We start from the raw sequence: 13,261 nt of genomic DNA, 5'->3' as shown, positions 1-13,261 counted from the left end.
ACGACACTGTTAACAAGGAGTTTTGCAGTTTTTTGGACAACTTATGTGTCGTGGGAAAGGCAGAGCAGATAACTGATCATCCTCGGAAATGTTTTCAGAAGGGAATCACAGATGAGTTCCCACTCACTATTTCGACATTTTTAAGAATCCAACTGTGTTGGACCCGTTAGATGCAGATAGTCTGGTCGAGGAAACTTCGGAGATTTGGGATTTGAGGGAGTCACAGATTTGAGGGAACGGTTAGAGATAGAAATTAATCCAGCTTGGGTTTATATGCACTTGTCTGGTAGTTTATGTTAGTTGGTACCTAATACATGGTGTTTCGTCTGATTACGAACCTAAGTTACTCCTTTTAATTAATCAAGCTACCTTATTTATCATATCCTGGAACTATGAGTTCTGTCCGTTTTTCTGTACATATGGCAGAAGTGCTGGACTGAGTATTTTATTCCCAATTCTCACATTTTTCTTTGCCTGTATCCTTTCCTTCTTCGAAGGAGACACTTGGCTCAGCTGTCCTTAGAACGGAATGATTTTATCCAGTAAACGATTCTATATATTGATGAAAGTAAATTCAGATAGTCGTATCAATACTCACGTCAAGATTTCTCCAGTGATCAAAAGTATGCCAATATTTCTATGCTGGTAAATAATGTGCAGGATTTGGAAAATTTAGACTGATTTGAAGAAAAAAATATATTCATGAACCTGAATTAAAGCTTAGTCCAAATTACGAAGTTAACAATTTTAAGGCATGGTAGTCTACATTATTTAAGGAAACAATGAAATGTATATAATGCAAACAAAAGTTCAAAAAACACCGATTAAAATATTTTACTTCCCATGCAGAACAGAGGGTTATGTAAACGGTTTTGATTTTACAGATAGTGTAACCAGTGCTGTGTTTAAGCTCTGCAAGGGTAGTGAGGTTATCGTTTCTAGAGTTAGAGCGTAGGAAGGAAAGGTTTCTATAAAAAAGAAAAACTCGAAGACTTCACAGAATTTATTCATTATGTTCCCGACAGCTACAAAGACTTCCAACAACAGATCATATTTCAAAATACTTCGAAAAGTGACGAGACCAGTGATTAAAATTCCAAATGTCTTGTTTTTTTATGATCTTCCGATGAGTACAGATATTGCTTATTTACTGAAACAAAATACAATTTTCTAATTTAACCAGAGGACAAGAACGTTAATTCTTCTTTTCACTATGAGATACGATGTTTTGAATAAACAGTGTAATGCTTTCGTACAATATTGGTTTCTGATTTATTTTATATTGTTGTTTAATTGTATTGAAGAGACGGAAGGTTCTAATATGTTTGCTCCATTTGAATATATAATACGATAATATTATTAGAAATAACCGTGTTAGTTTAGTTGCTGAGGATTCTTAGATTAATTTCGTAAGTTCTCATATTTGGCCTTTAATTTGAAAAAAAATAGTTTTATTCAGCTCTCTGCAGTTAATGCTTAATCTCACCCATTCAATTCTGTGCGCTGTAGAATTCATTACCACTTCTCCATGTGCTGATTGAATGTCCCAGGACCTAACTCTTTTATTGTTTAAGTAGCATCTCCTGCAGACCTTGTTTTATTACTATAATTACTAGTATAATCTGGATCTATTACTACGCTGCTAACGGATCAAATTCTGAATAGACCATTATTTGATCAAAAAGGAATTAGAGACATGATTCTGTATCAACATATTTTATGATTTTAATATTAACCGGATTTGAAAAAAAATCAAATTACTGAACAAAATCAAAGTCATCTCCGTACAGCCCATGAAGGCCCTTGGAGGGGTGGAAGGTAAGTGATTCTACTATCCGTAACCTTGACATTTGTTCAAGTAGAGTGATTAGCTCTACACCCGGCTTTCTTTGCTACCAGAAATTAATCTGGTACTCGTTTATGGTGTAGACTGAGTAAACCTCAAGCCCATGAGCACCTCTGTAAGTGGAAGTCTTGTTTCTTAAATATTTAATTTTCTGACCAGAAATTTAACCCACATCCTTCAGGTCGATCCGAGCATGCCATTACTGCCTCTGCCTGGTAGCCCGTATTTTGTCAAACAAGAAGGAGGAAAAATATGAGAGATCCTAATGGGTTGGTAGGAGATACGGATCTGCGCTCAGATGGCCTTCACTTAATCCGCAGAGGTGCATATAAGTTAGGAAATTTGTTTGGAAGGATTAGATGAAGTACATTCAGGGATTCGGGGTGGCCTAAGGAGTGGTGATAAGGGAACAGGGAAATGGAAGTCAAGTAGAGATGACATAACAAGTTTAGTGCTGAACTGTAGAAGTACTGTAAATACAGGAACAGATTTAAGTAATTTAATAGATATATACTGACCAGATATTGTAAAAGGAGTTAAATCATGACTGAGAATAACTGGATGCAGAAGTTTTCTCACGGAACTGGAGCGTGTGTCGTAGAGATAGGATAGGTATGGTATGAGGTGGAGTATTCATTCTGGTGACAGAAGAATTTGTAAACTAAAAAATTAAATATGACAAACATGACATTCTAGCTGTACGGCTCATCTCCAAAAACAATAGGCAAATTGATGTCTTAGCAGTGTACTTACCGGTCAAGATTAGCGCTGACGCTGATTCAGAATTACTTGCGGGAAACGATAAGGAATGAAACGTGATTGTAGCTGGTGATATCAATTTACCAAAATTCAATTGGGGAGGTAATGAAAAAGACAGGAAGCATGACCAACAAATGGCAACTAAGTTAATATGGGAAGGGCAGCTGATTAAGAAAGTAACGGAACCAACCAGAGGGAACAATAATCTGGATGTGGTGCTGGTAAAACCAGATGAGCTATATAGAGAAACCGAAGTAATAGATGGTATTAGTGATCACGAAGGTGTTTTCTTTGTAGTTAAAAATAAATGTGAAACAAAGGAAGATATTAAAATTAGGACTATTAGGCAGTACCATATGGTTGATAAAACAGGCACGAGGGAGTTTAAAAAAAAGTAAATATGACCGGTGGAAAACGGCAAATAAAAATGTAAACAGACTCTGGGATGGGTTTAAAGCAACTGTTGAGGAACGCGAAAACAGGTTTATACCTTCAAATGTGGTAAGGAATGGTAAAGGCCCACTATATTAAAACAGAGGAGTAGAGAGACCAAGAAAGAGGTGCAGGTTGGAAAGAAATAGACTTAGAAATGGCTGTGGAAGTAAGGAGAAATTGAAGGAACTAGGAAATTGAATTAGCAAAAATGTCAGATAAGGATAAAATGATGGCAAGCATAATTGGCGGTCATGCAAATTTTAATGAAAAATGGAAGTGTATGTGTAGGTGCTTTAACGCAGAAACAGGTTCCAAGAAGGATATTCCAGGAACCATTAATGAACAAGGGGAGTGTGTATGCGAGGATCTTCAGTAGGTAGAAGTGTTCAGTCAGCAGTATTTAAAGATTGTTGGTTACAAGGATAGTGTCCAGTTAGAAGAGGTGACCTTTACTAAAGAAGATATTAAAATTTACCTGTGGCAACAATAGCATTTACAATAAGATACAAAAGGTGAAAACTAGAAAAGCAGCTGGAATTCATAAGGTTTCTGGCGATATACTAAAGGCAATGGGTTGAGATATAGTACCATATCTGAAGTACTTATTCGATTATTGTTTGGTTGAAGGGGCTATACCAAATGAATGGAGAGTTGCTATAGTAGCCCCTGTGTATAAAGAAAAGGTGGTAGACATAATGTTGAAAATTACAAGCCAGTCAGTTAGATATGCATTGCAAGTGAGCTTTGCGAAAGCAATCTTTCTGGTCATATTAGACATGATTGCGAAAATAATAACTGGTTTGATGGAAGGCAGATTGGGTCTAGGAAATTTTATTCCACTGAAGCTCAAATTGTAGGATTCCAGCAATATATCGCAGATATCCCGGATTCAGGAAGTCAAATGGACTGTATCGCGCTTGACCTATCTAAGGCATGGGAGATTACTGGCAAAAATGAATGCAATTGGATTCGACAAAAGAGTGACTGAATGGGTGGCTGTGTTTGTAGAAAATAGATTTCTAAGAGTTGGAGTAGGTGAATCCTTATCTGTCCCTGTAATAATTAAGGTGAGAATTTCTCAAGGCAGTTTTTGTTTTCTTATATATATCAATGATATGTGTAAAGGAGTGGAATCAGGTAGAAGGCTCATTGCAGATGATGTTATTCTGTACAGAGTAATAAATAAGTTAATAGATTGTGAGCTACTGCAAAATGACCTGCATAATGTTGTGAGATGGCAGTAGGCACTGTTATGATGATACACGGTGTTAAAAGTGAGTTGTGAGTTTCAGTTCATTGATGTGGTTAAAATTCCTTTTTGGAATCATTATAAGATCTTCATTGGGGTAATTACATATTATTGTAAATAAAGGGTACAAATATCTGTATATGTTTACGAGGGCACTTAGAGATTTTAGTAGGGATGTAAAGGAGAGGGCGTGTGAGTGTCTGGTAAGACCCCAACTAGAGTATGGTTTCACTGCATTGGACCCTCACCAGGATTACTTGATTCAAAAACTGGAAAAATCCAAAGAAAACAGTTCGATTTGTTCCGGGTGATTTCCGAAGTAATTCATGTAAAATTTGTTCCCCATGTTATAAATCTTATCGAAATGAAGTTGAAAGAGTGCAGAAACGCATCTTAAGATATATTTATTATAACAAAATATAATATATTCCCATTTAGAAATTATGTTTCATATGAATTTTTGTTGAATGAATTTAAATATGTGTCATTAGCTAGTAGGCGTGTAATAGCACAACAAATTAAGATTGTTAATGCATTCCTTGTCGACAATAGTTTGCTTCATTAGTTATAATTCATGTTAGAGAAGAAAATTTAATATTTCGGCTATTGATTATAACTCCAGTCTCCAAAACTTTATTTGTAAAAACTCTCAGTTTATCCATATGTGTGAAATATACAATAACTTAATTAATGAGTATCATATAGATCTTGACTCTGCTTATGTATATAACACATATGTAAATATATTAAAATAATTGTACTCGTCGAAGTGATTTGGTTACAAATGTTTTATTTTGTGTATTAATAGGCTTCTTTACGTGAGATATCGTTTCATGCATTTCATAAAGAGCATTATCATCTCATTTACGTAGCTATTTCATATTTTGTTCTTTTTGGTATTTCTGTGTTATTTTTGTCAAATACTTTGTAAAAGCCACCTATAATTGGATTTCGTCTCTGTTGGTAGGACAATAAATAAATAAATAAATAAATAAATAAATAAATAAATAAATAAATAAATAAATAAATAAATAAATAAATAAATAAATAAATAATTCCTACTTGTGGTATATATAGTGTTTAGCCCTACGGATTATCTTCAGACTGAAACTTTCGATGTTATGCTGTCTTCTGCTGCCCTTCGTTTGCTGATTTGTTCCTGTTATCCTCGCAGTCTCCACAAGCCGTTCTTTCCTGCCCTTCCGTTGAGCGTTTCTTCTAGGTTTCCCGACATAAAAAGCTTTCTTAACAGCCATTGACCAAGCTATTTTATCTTCCTTGCAGTAAATGTTATGCAGTTGCGCAGTTGTGATCAACAGTATTCTGCAAGAAAGTAGTCAGCTTGCGGACGAAACTATATCTACACCGGTCTGTTTTCAGACCGCCTCTGCATTACGGTAATTCAATCTGCGTGGACACACATTATAATTTTTTAGAGATTTATTCTTTTGCGAAGTACCGGGAAGGGTACTCCCTCCATAATTGAGGTGGGCTGGACAAGCTCAAATGGTTCTGTTCTCGTGTGTGCTCACAGTTCACTAGTTCAGTGCAGTTGAGGAATGCAATGAGTGTTCTTTCCATGGAACTGAGGCTATATTTCTGTTCTCTTTATCGTTGAGGTCTGGAGGGTAGCTGCTCTAGAGTAAACTTGTCTGTATCTTTGCCCCTATGACAGGTTCGGCAATGGAACGCGAACTATGTCTGGTGTAAGTGTACGGACAGTGTACGGCATACAGGATTGTAAGACTGTAGTGTGCGAGTTGTGTTTTAATTGTGTGTGATAGCGTACAAAGTGAATAATTATGGAGCTGACTTAGTGTATAAGTGACAGTAGTTAAAGCGTGTGTACTGTTATTGTTTTAGTTTGTAAGCGAGGGAGTAACGTGTGTGAGTGAGTAGTGAGAACAGAGAGAGAGCTCAGAATTGTGTAATTGCGTGTGCTATGTACTGTGTGTGTTGTATCTGACTAATTTATAGGAAATCGGTAGTATCTTATTCGTAGAAATGTAGCGCTACCAGTGCTGTGCGTTTATTTACCAACCCCACCACATTAATTATTTTTCACTATAATCTTACTTTGTCTGGACAGAGTAATCTTCGAAATTTGAAGATAAATGACTGTACCATCTGTATCACCTGAAGGGTGTAATATAGAGCGTGCTTGTCAGTACGTGGGACGATCCAAGAGTGGAGGACAATCATTATTTGACTAATCACCTCAGTGTGTCAGAGGCAGCTTTAAGCAGTGCGGTGAAACCCCGTGGGGTGCACATATTATTACATTGTACCCGCACCTCATGGTGTCTTTGAGTCCACATGTTCCCCAGGTCGCCTGTAACCGTTAATAACATTGTGACAGTTGCCCACAGGGGATTGACTACGGTACACTCATTTACCGCATCGCGCCCTTTCAAACAATGTAATTACAAAAGCATTGTGTCTGCTGTATGTTGAAGTGAACAAACAGACAAATCCGCTCGGACGGGCGGTCATTCCACCACTAAGAGTAAAAGCCGTCTTGCATTAAGCTTGTATGGCTTACTACACAATAGTTCTACTCTGATTCAATCTCGCTGCCGCAATTCCAAGTATTCCACTGAATTAGTTCATATATGGTATCTCATACAATGAGTAGAGCTACTGTGGTTATTACTAAGAGTGTATGTGTATATCTTAGTTGAAGTTGAAAGTTCCGTAAAGATTAACACCTGTTATAAGTAGAGCCAGGATATTCAGGGATTTATCGGTTAGAAGTCTGAATTACTGAAGCAAATATGAAGTATATTGTAGCCCGGACTTGCATAAATATCAGGGTCCAGCCTACTAGAACTCCTAGAAGTTGTATTGCTCTCTCTATTTTATGAAAGAACGGGCTAGACGACACATTCTACTAGGGAAATTACTTTCCGTTCTAAGCTAGCCTCAAACTAATGACAAGTATATTCTAGCCCGGATAACAGTTCTGCTTTGAGGTTCGCATGAATATCAAGGGCCCGATCTATTACAACCCCAGAAGTTATTTTACTCTCGCTATTTTTAGGAACGCGCCAGACAACACTTTCAACTAGGGATATTAGTTCTCATTCTAACAGCCTGAATCAAATAACAGGTAAACACTACCCTGAACACAGTTGTGCTTTGAAATTTGTATAAATATTAGGGGCGCGGCTTATTTGAACCCCTACAAGTTGTGTCTCTCTCGGTACTTTATTGAAGAGCGGGCTAGACGACAATACCTACTAGGCAGATTAGTTTTCAATGTAACTTATTGCTTCCCTAAACATCCCACATCAAGTTATAAGGGAGCTGTTTTAGTTCGACCTGACCGATTGCAATTATTGCTGTGTAATTGATCAATTAAAATATTCTATGTTTAATAGTGACAATCGTCTTGGAGTAAATTAAATGGAATTGTAATAATTAATTGCCGAAAACTAGCTGTGTGGCTCGCGGAGGTTATCCGATGATGACGTAAAATGACTTGCACTGTAGATTTGTACTGATAGGGTAGTTCTAATTTAATATACTTCACACATAAAATGAAATTGTGAAAACATAAGTAGTATTTAACGTTAGAGAGTCGTATTATACTAAAAGGTAAAATTTTCTATACAAGATTATTAGAGAGTGAATATCTCTGTATCGCTTATACAGTAATTACAGTAATACAGTGTGTTTTAACAGTTCACGACGGATAATTCTGTCATTGACCTAAGCAACTCATATTAATAGAAGGAGGGCTGAGCCAGCAATTATTTTCAAACAAATAATTTAAAACTGCAATTAATCACAAAGTCAAAATATTTGCTATTCTCCATGATTATTCAGAATTTTCAAATGAAAAAATGTATGTATTATTGTTAACCTCTCCATATTTAATGTAACCACAAGGATTCAGAATAGTAAAACGAATTTATTAATGAACTACATATTTCTCTCACAATAAACGATTTGGGTTTAGCAATCCAGTGAGCGTGTTAACATGAGGAGGAGTACATAGGGTGCCTCGTAAAGTTGATGGATATTACATTGTTGTGAAAGCAATACCGTGGATGACATTTTTGTTGATCCTGAGCCTGTCCCAGAATTCAACAAAGAGCGTTGTAATCATTCCTCTGATTTCAGCAGTAATTCCCACAACTTCAAGATTACAGGTGACATTTGTCAAGAAGTTTGGGGTTCGTCGTCTGTAACAGTTCTTTTGTCGCTTTCCACTGGCTTTCGTCATCAAAATCGATTCCGAAAGTTCGGTCGATTACATATACGTTTCCGCCGATGGTGATAATATCTATTCGATGAATTATTCCAATATCGTAGAAAATTTACAGTCTTCTTGAGTAATCATGCCGCATTGGTTGAAGCTACGTAATTTTCAGGATGGAACGAATGTTGTTATATCTCACATAAATAGACTTGAATTGTACGATCTTTGACGTTAACCATGTGAGATGTTTCACCCTCGATGTATGACTGTCGACAAAATTTACAGCAGTAACTCCTACCTGAAATGTTGAGAGTGGTGTCCTTTCAAAGATAGTAGTAATGACTTGTTCGACCTCATTCCTGACAATGTCAAGTAGTTAAGGAATGTGAATATTTCCATAAAGTCTTCACATGACTTCTCTTTCTCTAGCATATGCTGAAATTCGTTGCTGAATGGTAACCGTGTGGCCTTACGTGAATAAACAAAATGCTCGTGTAACACTCGAACACGTCTGGCCCCACGGTGTAGGGGTCGATTTGTGTGAGAGAGACGTCAAGATGCCATTCTGCGGGATATTTTTGGAATAGCGTTGGAGATTATAAACGTCTTCGAATAACATTAAGAGAACTGTAAATATTTGAATAGTACGGCGGCGTGCAGCCCATAATTTCACGCCTTATGGTGTTTTCTGGCATTTGCTATCATTTTTACTGTATTTATCTTCTACTTCTGTTTTCCGCTTTAATTTCTTGCCTCTGTTTGCCCCTTTAGGCTTAAGTAATATCACCATAAGTCCTACTCTTATCTGTTTACCTAGGAATCCCTGCGCCTATATTGATCCTCTGTTACCGCCTTGTTATATCACAATTTGGTGACGGACATTTCTTTTTCCAATACATCCACTTGATATTTACATATTTGTTCTATTCGGATGTCGTCAGTCATAATCATATTTTCTATTATTTTCACCTTTGTTAACTCTATTACTTTCTTCCTTATATATTCCGTATGTTTGCAAGTGCTAATCCCGAAACCAGGAGACACTTTCCTTTGAGGAAAAATTCCAAACTGTTCAGATGTACGTTACAGCTTTCTGTCCCCGGTATATATCGAAATGTGGAGGCAGTTTAACGTCGTTTGCAGACGTGCGTTTCAGGGCAACTTCTGGCTAAACGGTAAGTTGGATTACAGAAAACATGACACAATCGCCATTTCATTTTTAGATATCTTCAGCCTTGGGCCAATGACTTTTCGTCGTATCTCGATTATTTATAGGTTAGGTGGTGCTGTATTTCTCGATTATAATCAAAAAATCTCCGACTCTATTGTGATTCTCATTAGGAAAAGGGACCTTTACTTATAATGAAAACTCTCCTTCCCTATTTTGTTTGTCAGTTGACCAGTGGGCCTGGAGTTATAGTAGGAACTTTTGAACTCTATTGTGAATGCCCTGCCATTATCAACTTCACAATGACTACCTTATATCGGAAACAACGTATGGCGTCCTCCCTGATTTGTTTCTCGGATAGCCCTAAGAGATATGCCATTTAATATATCTTACTCACTGCACGTACAGTCATTTACGTAGAAATCCTTATACATGTTAGAATACGGTAGGAAAGCACGGGTACATTTGCTAGTATTTCAACATTAACGATATTTGGCTTTGATATGGACTAAGCAACAAAAATCTAAATTCATAAAAACTATATATGCTATCATGGACTATACGGTAATACTTCATAACGCACAAATAATCGGACGTTGTATTCTCTATAGCATTTGTTATGGAGAATTTACCATAGGGCCACTAACAGGATAGATATTTTAGTATTAAATTTTTTTAAACTTGATTTTATGTCGCACCGACACAGATGGTTCTTATGGCGACGATGGGAAAAGGAAGGCCTAGGAATGGAAAGGAAGCGACCGTGGCTTTGATTATGGTGCAGCACCAGCATTTGACAGGTGCGAGAATGGAACAACACGGAAATTCATCTTCAGGGCTGCCGACAATGGGGTGCGAACCCACAATCCCTCGGATACAAGCTCACAGCTGTGCGCTCCTAACCACATGGCCAACTCGCCCGGTTATTCGCTTTTCTGAGCGCTCTATGCTCCAAAATCAGATCAAGAATAATGTAACTGTGCGGACAGTTTTAGTTGAGGAGTGCCCTGCACTTGTTGAAACCACTTATCTCTACTAGATGTCGTTACTCCTGCTATTACAAAAACTAAACTGTCAGTGATAAGTCACAACATAATAGTTTACTTACAATACTACTTCAGGTTTAATGAAGTGCTTTTAGGCAAGTTTCAGCAAGTTTCGGATTATAAATTATGCCACAAACATGGATTTTTTATCATGACGTTGACATATTTTATACTAGCGAGGGATTGCTGCTCTGTCGTTGGGAGGAGACGTGCAGCTCGAGTACAGAGTTACTCACCTGACATTACATGTGTATCTCGCGGCCGTGTTGCTGTGTGCACCCATGTGTCTACCAGTTACCCCGAGGCATTTTGCCATGCGTAAAATGTTCCGAGTGTTGCTTCAGACAAAGGCTCTGTTATAATAGGCATAGACTATGACGCTGTACCTGCTCCCATCGTACAGACTTTTGGAGAGATCTGCTTTTGTCGTTCATGAAATATAACACCTGATTGAAGACTTGCTAATGATTTCATAAATAATATATATTTCAGGTAGATATTTTTACTACTACAACTTCGCTTTACGTCGCACTGACACAGATAGGTCTTATGGAGACGATGAGATAGGAAATGGATAGGAGTTGGAAGGAATCGGCCGCGACCTTAATTAAGGCACAACCCCATGAAAATGGGGAACCAAGGAAAGCCGTCTTCAGAGCTGCCGGCTGGCAGGGGTTTTGAACCCACCATCTCCCAAATGGAAGCTCACTGCTGTACGCCCCTAACTCGAGTGGTACGATATATTTAAATAAATTACAGGTAATAATAGTTATAGCTTAGGTGATTATACATTGCTTCCACTTTCTCGTGCCAGGCTCGTGTCCTACCTACCTTGGTCAACACTTGTTCCCTTCCGACAAAAACCATATTAGAGTTCTGGAGTGTAAAATGTACATTACTCCTTCCTTCTTGGAGGGAACTTATTGATATGAAGAAATTATTATTTAGCTGCCCCGTCGCCAGTAAAGCAATACATAGCTGCACCGTCACTAGTGTGAAGAACTAGCGTGCCTCAATGAGACATCGATGTGAGCTGTGCTACGACTTGAACAGTTACTTCGACAGAAATACACTGTGTAATGAACGTGTTGTCCGTAATTTACGAAAATTATGACTTTGTTCGACTAAAAATGTCTTCCCATATCATACAAAGAACTTAGAGACCGCGGGGTTCGTTATCTGTACGTATTTATGTACAATTACAGGCAGCAACATTGACTGTGTGCGAGCAGCACCTCGTAATATCCTCCTTAAGGTAACCGTGTAGCATTAAACAGGCAAATAATGCAGAACTTCACAAATATTCGAATATTTCAGAAACCTTTCAAGTTAGTACTTTGAAATTTGTGCCATTTGTTTACGGTAAAAGTATGAGTATAGAATGTGAGTTGCGTTGCTCAAAACATAACAGTATTGTCATAAGGGCACTAACAGTACACTCAAATATTGTCAAAAAATGCAATCAATGCCTATTTTTCTCAAAACCTCCTGAGGCTGAATGGATCCCGTTCCAGCCCTCGTACCACTTTTCTAATTTCGTGGCAGAGCCAGGAATGGAACCCGGACTTCCAGGGGTGGCAGCCACTAACACTAACCATTACACCACAGAGGCGGACACATTGAGCATTACGATTTAATAACATAGGATTGAGACCACTAATCTGTAAGTTCGGGGAGTTTTGTAATTAGAATACAACGTGAAGAGTTCCGTCCACTGGCAATAATTTCTTGAGAAATTACAGAGTAATTACTGTCAAACTGGGATTTTGGAACAATGTTCTCTGACTTGGATCTCAGTTGACGAAATGTTGTTCTACCTCATACTCAGCTGTTTTCAAAGAATATTAAACTGTTTTCTTTGACCCTCCAGTGTTAGGGGACTGCACGGGTTGAAGTCTCACAGACCCATTCTCGAATGGATCCTTAATGCTTATTTAAATTGCTTTATTCTCGTCAGTATTTTTCTGCTATAAATGAGGCATTATCAGCATACTATTAGCACCAAATCAACAAAGTTAATCAAAATGATAGTATTTTACAATGCATTTGAATTTTGAAAACAATTCTTAGCAGACAAAGTAGAGGTCCAAAAAATGTAAAATTAAGCCATTTCATGAATTTTTCCGCGATTGTGGGTCTTGGCTAGTTCTATCAAACTAAAAAACTAATTATGAAAATCCCTTCCGGTCTAAATGAAGTTCCGGAAAAACGGACTAAAACTTTTAATCGCTTTCTATTTGATTCAAATCCTAGCCAAATTATTTACATAATTCTTCCTGAAATGTGTTCTTTGGTTCAATACCCACAGTCGTTTATTGATTTTTGAAAAATGTGCAATGTTTAACGGTCTTAAGTTAAACTCTGCAATGACTCATATTACTGCTCGTAGTGGTAGAAAAATACAAACTGATCGTCTCATAGACCATATAACGATTATAAGGAAATGGTTGTAATTTTTAGGAATAAATAAAGAATTCTTATACTTTATTATATGTTATTTAGGCCTAGCTAAACTTCGTAGCCCATATCCTTAGGATGTTTTGAACATTGAGTT

The sequence above is a fragment of the Anabrus simplex genome, chromosome 5 (genome assembly GCF_040414725.1).
Source record: "Anabrus simplex isolate iqAnaSimp1 chromosome 5, ASM4041472v1, whole genome shotgun sequence".
NCBI classification, from domain to species: domain Eukaryota; kingdom Metazoa; phylum Arthropoda; class Insecta; order Orthoptera; family Tettigoniidae; genus Anabrus; species Anabrus simplex.
The sequence above is the reverse complement of the archived record's forward strand: the minus strand, read 5'-3'. Positions refer to the sequence as shown.